An 8678-nucleotide genomic window follows, 5' to 3' on the forward strand; every position below is an offset into this window, starting at 1 on the left:
CATCCAAACTGGCTAGGCTCCCACAAAGCCAGAACATGAAGTAGGATCAAAACCCAGTGCCATTGTCCTTGGCTTCTCATCAGCACTCATTGTTCTCCATATTCAGAGAGTCCGATTTTATCCCATGCCTTTTCAGTCCCAGCCCAGCTGGCCTTGGTGAGCTCCCAATAGATCAGCTCCACTGTCTCAGTGGGTGGGTGCACCCCTCGCGGTCCTGACTTCCTTGCTCATGTTCTCCCTCGTTCTGCTCCTCACTTGGACCTTGGTAGCTCATTCCGGTGCTCCAGTGTGGGTCTCTGTCTCTATCTCCATCCTTCGCCAGATGAAAGTTTTTCTTATTTAGCTTCTCAAGGATCACAAATTATAGACTCAATGTCCTTTACTTATGGCTAGAAACCAATTATGAGTGAGTACATCCCATGTTCATCTTTTTGGGTCTGGGTTACCTCACTCAGTATAGTGTTTTCTATATCCATCCATTTACATGCAAAATTCAAGATGTCGTTGTTTTTTTACGGCTGAGTAGTACTCTAATATGTATATATTCCACACTTTCTTCATCCATTCTTCCATTGAAAGACATATAGGTTGTTTCCAGGTTCTGGCTATTACAAATAATGCTGCTATGAACATAGTTGAACAAATTTTTACTTAATTCTACATCTAGAAAATACTCAGATGTATCTATTTAATCAAAATATGTTCCAATTATTACCTAAATATTTTAATTACTATGATATGCAATATCATAATGTAGTCTATCATTTTAAATGATACTTATAAAATATGCATCCAAAATTTTTATCAAAATGCTTCATGCAAATTTATGACAGATACTGCAAGCAACCTCATTGGAAATTTTTCACATATTAACCCTGTGTCCTATATAATATAGTTTACAGAAGCTGCAATACTTGTCTTTTAACTTCATCATGCCCCTTCCTGGTTAGAATAGTCGTGGACTAAGTTATTTCCAATAAAACATACATACATGTGTATTTTCTGTTTTCTTTCATTTTACCTGGCATGAAGAGACCTTAGTGAGATGGGGCTGCTGCCATCACTGACAAGAATGTAAGAAGGGACAGGGTACTAATTCCAGAAGGCTGACAGTGAACCAGTCTACCAGCCATAAGTAGCTACCTCACTTCAAGATCCATAGCATCAATAAGCTGTGTGAACCCGTTGCTGAGGCCTCACTTCAGTTAGAAGCATCCGCATAAAACCCTAACTCCTACAGTCTTTTTTTGAATTCACCAGGAAGTATTATCAGAACCAAACGTGGGGATTTAGTATCAGGAAACAAAATATAAAACTTAATTAATACATATCTTATTTTTTTAAATTAAGTCACTCCATTTTCTTTTTCTGAAATGGAATGTTTCATCTACTGTAAGTACCCAAATGTGTGAAAGAAATTTCTCTCCAGGCAATTTTCTAAGATACCTCTTTTACAGCCTATAATGAAATTTAGGTAAGATCTTCAGCCCCAGTGCCTGCTTCACTTGGGTCTTTGGCTCCATGATGTTTTCAAAAAGCATCAGAGCAGAAAAACTGAATTTCCTTGCTGTCAAAGCAGCATTGCCAGACAACTCTGCCAATCACTGTGGACTCCAAACCTAAAACAAGTGTCTAAAGATGATGGTGCATTAAAAAGATGCTTCAGCAAAGAAAGCATAAAAGATAGGTACTTCTCACAATAATAATAATAATAATCACCACAAATAGAAGAGAAACAGGAGAATGCCAGCACTTTCTATGGTAACATTATCCCTGAAAATGTCTTTTCTGGATTTAGCTTCTTAGTTCATGTTTGCAGAAATAGTTATGCAACTTAGGTAGAAGAGAAGTGATGCCTGTTTATAATATGAGGGAAACCCAAACTACCCTACAAACAAATGACATTTTAGGGGGGCTGACCACTCACCAATGTACTCTCCTCTTTCCAGATTACTAGAGGCAAAAAAAAAAAAAATCCTGTCTCCAATTTCTTTTGAAAAAGTGTTCCATAAACTTTAATAGATGAATAGTACATATGCCCAGTCACTCCATCTTTAACCTGACTAATTTTAAGTTCATGGAAATTATTGTTCTGCCTGAGAACATCTTGGGAAACGAAGCACCCATTTTCCCATGACTATGCTCATTGAGGATTAAGTAAAGAAAAACGAAAAGACAGCAGGAAAGACGAACAGAGCGGCAACAAGATGGCTGGGAGCTAAGGCAACAGAAGAACTTTTAAGAACAAAATTATCAGATGGGAATTTGTAAAGTGTTGATTAAAAAGTAGAGAAAGTGGTCATTTCCAAAACTTCTGTTTTATGTAGTGTCTGCTAGAGCCAGGAGAGCTCTCAGGAGACGGTTTTCTAGGAGGAAACATGAGAGTTACAGCTCAGGGTTAGGTGAAAGTCACCTAGATCAGAGAAAGCGCTCTGGGAATTCACAAGGATGTCTGTGCTCTGGCTCTGGACTTCACTAACCATAGACAAAACTCCTCACAAGCTTAAATAAACAATATTGCTCTGGGAAGACCCTGTTGACCTTGGAAACCCACAAGTGAGATAAACATGGAAATTGGGTCTTTTCTCCTTATAGTAAAAACATGACTCTATGTGTGTGTGTGTGTGTGTGTGTGTGTGTGTGTGTGTGTGTGTAGTTTTTTGTCTTAGTTTTGTATTCTGAGTGTGTGTGCATGAGTTTGTGGTGTGAGCCTGTATGTATACATTAGTGTTTTTCTTCCATAATTTTCCACTTTTTGTAATGAAACAGGGTCCCTCATTGATTCTGACCCCTCCTAGTTTGGCTAGTCCTATTAGCCTGCTTGCCCCGGGTACCAGGTATCCCCTGTCTCAACCTCCTGAGCACTGGGGTTCCAGGCCAATCTCAGTGACATACCTGCCCAGCATTGACGTGAAAACTAAGAATCTGAACCTGGGTTTTCCACACTTGAACGTCATGAAACTTCTTCCCTAGTTCTACAAAATGTGTTTTAATATACACATGTGGATTCGTGAGTGTGTAGAGAAAAAGACAAAGACATACCTGTTATTTCACAGAAGTCTAGATTTGGAAAGGGAAAACAACCTACATAAATTTACCCGGAAATAATTTAAACACATTTCTTTGTCCTGACTTTAAACTAAGAGCTTTCAAAGACAGGATTTACTGTGGAGGGAATGGGGATGAGGTAACTCTTTCAAGTCTCTCTTTTGAACTGGTGAACTCAATTGAGCTCGATATTTTAAAGTGTCTGTGGAAATGATGAGGTAAGTGTCTCCTGTTGGTTTATGTATTATATTCAATAATCTTGAGGACATGGGTTAAAAGAATTTTTTAAATGAGTAGAAATTTAAGTATCTTAAGAGAACAGTGTGACCCAGTCTTGCAGTATGTGCCAGAGATCAAATATCTGAACAGCCTGGAGTCTCCAAATGATGTTCAAGATCTGGAATGGAATATGAGAAACTAGATATACGTTCCTAGGGACAGATAAAACATTTATCACTTTTCTAATACTTTTCATACTAAGATATATGTCATTAATAGCAGATTAGCTTTGATAAGTAATTACAACACATTCAGAGGAGTATGGTGACATGTACCAAACTTAGAAGATCTATGCTGTAATGACATTAATTAATAGGGATTCTTATTTAAGATATGAATCTACAACTTTGGAAATCTGAACTGAAAGATAAAGGTAAATTATTAGGTATGCTTAAAATGCTTTGGATGTATTCTTATAACATATCATTTGAGAAAATTATCTCTCTACATGTTTTTGATTACTAAGAAACAGAACTATATAGTGTTTTTTTTGTCTTATTATTCTCATTCCATATAAAGAAGAAATAAAATTGAGACAAACTTTTAAAATTTATTTCTAAGTTAAGCTGAGTATTCTCAAAAAAAAAGTCTCTGTCTCTCTCCGTCTCTCTCTCTCCCTGTGTATGTGTGTGTATGTGTGTGTATGTGTGTATGTGTGTGCATGTGTGTATGTGTGTGCATGTCTGTGTGTATAGTATAGTAGATGCATGGAAAGCACATGGTCCCATCCATGCATGCAAGCGTGGAGGCTAGATATGTCTTATCCATCTGTCTGTAATGCCAGAGTTGGGATCACAGATGCACATTGCTGTGCCCAGACTGGGGATTTGAACTCATGTCCTCTTCCTTACATAGCAAACCCTCTGTCTGCAGAGCCTTCTCCCTAGCCCCAAGGAGAAATACCTTTAAACTGATGCATTACTCTAAGATTTATGCACAGAACTTAAACTTAGGAGCACACTTGTTTGCAAAGGAATATGCGATATCATCAGAACATTGCTTGACCAAGAAAGAAATGTAGGGTTATTTTTTTTTTGACATGTTATTGAAGCCCACTAAAATCAGCGTGATTCAGTAATTCATATTTCTAGAAGATTTGCCTAATGAAAATATTTTCTCATTGTTGTTACCCCTTTTCTAAGTTTGGCCCTTGATATCTTTCACTCAAGAAAAACTTGGACTTAGGCTCTTACCACATCATAAAAGTCTCTCTTAATTTAAACATCATACAAAAGAATTAACAAAAAGAGATTCCTTCACATGAGAATCTAATTTTCCTCATTGATATTATTTTATATGCCTCTGTGACAAAATGCCTGACAAATGCAACCTAAGGAAGGAAGGAAGGACTTCCTTTGACTTCCAGTCCAGGGATCACATTCCAACATGTCAGAGAAGGTATAGCACAGCCTCAGAGCAGGAAGTAGCTGGCTACCTTGCATCTAAAGAAACCACCAGAGAGAGATGGATGCAGTTGTTTAGCAAGCTTTTTCCTTTACATAAAACCCAAGACTCCCTCAGCTCAGAAAACAGTGCCACCTACATTTGGGAAGGGACTTCCCACTTCAGTTAAACTTATCCAGATGATCCCTCATAGACACGCCTGAGATTAATGCATGCCCATGGTGATTCTAGATCTTGTCACCAAACAATATCTCAACTTGGTTTTAAAAAAATCCCTTTCCTCTTTGCTACAGTTTTACTCTTCAAACTAGAAGAAACCTTTATTTTCTTCTTCACAATGTTGATAAATCGATGAAGCCTCAAACGTTTTTACTTGGATTGAGAAAACAGAAGCTCTGGTCTACTCTGCAAACGAAATGTCCTTCCATTGGCCATGATTCTGTTGACTCTGAGGAAGGCTTTCCTGGAAGAAAAGAGGATCAAAACATGATCTGAATAGAGGTGAAACATTCATGAACTTGAGCTCTTTATGGTGCAAGTAGGAAATAAACTCATGGAAAAATAAAGAAAAATATGCTCTCAATATCATGCTATATATGGACGTATAAATGTGGAATCCAAACTTTGACATATGTTATTAAAGGAAATTTGTGCTTAAATATTTTACATGCTCTTTTTAAGAACATGCCTGTTAAATAATGTGTTACAGAGTATTCTCCGCTCCTGTCCACCACTCATTGTATTCGTGCTACAGAAAGTAAACTAGCATACATAAAATATCAATCATGTTATCTAACAACACCCCAGATAAACAAAACACATTATACCCTAGGTACATAGGTGTATTGTAGAGGGGGTATCTAAAGAGATCTACTAAAGAATCAGCTCACAGAATTTTAGAGGATGACAAGTCTAAAAACTACAGAATGCATATTCCAATTCAAATGTAAAGGCTGGCCTGCTACTACAGAAACAGAAAGAGCTCATGGGTGAGTTTGTCCAAGCATGTTTCTTACTACTGTGTTTGTGTATGCTTTATATAGTATAGATTTAGTCTTGATGTGGGGATGTTAAAGGAGGGAACCTGCAGGGTTAGGGTGTGGTGGTTAGCTCATGATGCAATGCTATAGGGTGTCACTGTATTGTTTGTTAAAGCCTAACTAGTGAGAATGAGAATAGGTGACTGTACAAAAAACAAGGCTTAGGCCAGGCATAGTTAAAGAGACCAGGTGTAAGCTCTATCTTATTTAAATCCAATCAGAAAGCAGTTGCCATGCCACTACAATGCACCATTTGTTACTGTAATTGCAGAGTTCATAGTTGCATAAGACAGTTAGTTCATTTTCCTCAGGGTAGTATGAAGAGCGTTGTGAGAACCCAGGGATGATTCTTCCAGGTCAGTACCAGTTTCAGTTCTCCATGCTTTGTTCTTCAAGTATATGGGCTCTTCTAGCGATAGGCTGCTACAGCAAGTTCTGAAGGGTAAATGAGTGCAATAGAAATACCTTGCATTATTTGGGAGAAAGTCTATGAGACTGCACTGGCCAACAGTTAAAGAAGTAACACATACCTAGCACTGAGCAATTTGTTTGCTAGTTTGAGGTATCTGTGATAGGCATTGTCCCACAATGAAGAAAGAAATTTAAGAGACCAGAAGACTGAAAGAACTCTCATGTTCATGACTTTATAGAGTTAGTATCATGAATATGGTCATTCTACCAAAAGCAAGCTACATTTTCAATGGAGTCCCTATTAAAATGCCAATGCCTTTTTTTTTACATAAATGGAAAAAATGAATCTCCAAAGTCAGATGGAAACACCAAAGAGACCAACTAGTCAAAGCAATCTAGAAAGACAAAAACACTGCTTAGGAATATAACTATCCCTGATTTCAAGCAATACTGAAGATCTAGAGTAATAGAAAAGGCTGGTACTAGCACAAAAACAGATACATTGATTAATAGAATCAAACTGAGGAACCAGATATAAGCTCACATTTTTAAAGCTACCTGAACTTCTTTAACAAAGAGACCAACAATATACATTCATGTAAAAATGAACAGAATTAAAAAATAACATTTTCATATATCATACCGGTCAAACTGGATAGCTCATAAATGATTGAAAGTTCTTTTGGTTTCATGCTGCACATATCTAAACTGTGCATAAACAAGATACCCTAAATCAGATACAGGAGATGGTATGGAAAATGCTTAAGTCATTGGCCCAGGCAAGGACCTTATGAACAGGAATCAAGCACGGGCATTAAAACCAACAACTGACAAATGGAACCTCATGGGACTAAAAAGCTTTTATGTAGCAAACCATACCATATTCTAGTGAAAAGATAGACTATTATTAAATAGGAAAGAATGGCAGATATAAATCTGACAAGGGATTAATATCTAGGATATAAAAAGAACTCATAAAAACTAAACATCAAGGAAAAATCTCAATTTTTAAAAATGGGGCATGAAATGAAATAGAATTCACAGAAGCAGAATTACAAATAGCTGAGTTTCTTTTTTTCTTTCTTCCATTTTTTTTTCTTTTTTATTGTTCAACATTCTTAGCTCTATGGGAAATGCAAATTAAAACTACTTTGAGAGTTCATCTTGACTTGACCCAGTCAGAAATGGATACAATTTACGAACAAAAGTTGCTTTGTCATAAGAAGGTAAAGCTGACTAATATAAGCTTCTACCTCAGATGCAGGAGTCGGATGAGTGAGTTGAGGATTCCAGCACAAAATGGCTCCTCTTGCGGCTGCCGTTTCCTACTCTTTGACCTGCATCCCCCACTCTCCCCCGCAGCTTGTTCCTAACCTGTCTGTGTGTACATTTGACCTCTTTTTGTTTATACAGATGAGGAAATGTAGTGTCTTTTCTTTCTGTGCTTGGTTCTTTTCACACAGCACATTGTTTTCGGGTATGTCCATGTTGTGACAAATGGCAGTATCTAGTTTTGTTTTTGTTTTTGTTTTTTAACACAAACAAGTTCTGGTGAAGTTTGGACAGGTGCAGCTATTGTGGAAATCAATACAGAGATTATTCCCAGTGTGAAAACAAACTATTGTATGACCTAGTGTATCCCCTCTCTTAGATAAACCCACTGAGGAGAAATTACCACCTTATTCCCCTTTTACACTGTAATATTGCTTACAGGAGACATGTCTGTGGATAAATAAATGCTTGTATTTCCCATTAAATTGTTCTGGTTGATTACTGTAACCTTTTAGCGCTTCAGTCAATCACAATAGTCATACAGTCTTGTTTTCTTCATTTCCTAGTACTTTAAAAGATAATAATGGCAATCACATTATCAATGTGATTCTCAAATTGGAAGATTGTTTCAATTAACTCCAGTGAAAACGTTAGTGTGACTTGCTCTGCTGCCGTGCAATAAGAGCTGTGTGTGCCTACCTTCCACCAGTGACCGAGTTTTTATTATAGATGGGTGATGAATGATTCAGCCTAGTGCTCAGGATCTTATCAGGGAAGTCTCTGGAATCAGTATCTATAAAGAAGCTAAACTAAAAAGCAGGGAGTACAGCCTCGTGAACCACAGGTAACTCTGATAATGTGAGCTTCGGAGTTGTTCTATAAAGGATCAATATGTTGAGGTTTTGATCACTACCCATTTAAGACAATGCATGTGGGCCATGATGAAGGATGGTGACTCTGCATCTGAGACAACCCGTGAAAGCGCTGTGAAATAAATACCCTTAGGTACCATTCTCCTGTGAAAAAGAAGGTTTTCCTTCACGGACAATAAACCAAGGATGCACCACTCTAGCTCTCCTCTAGACCTCTGTTGGGAGAGGGTGCTCATTTGTTTCCTGGCCGCTCACACCCAAAACAATCACAAAGAAACTAATTAATTATAATACTGTTTGGCCAATAGCTTAAGAGTGTTTCTAGCTAGCTCTTAAATTAAGCCATTTCTAG

Source organism: Microtus ochrogaster, linkage group LG9 (genome assembly GCF_000317375.1).
Source record: "Microtus ochrogaster isolate Prairie Vole_2 linkage group LG9, MicOch1.0, whole genome shotgun sequence".
NCBI lineage: Eukaryota > Metazoa > Chordata > Mammalia > Rodentia > Cricetidae > Microtus > Microtus ochrogaster.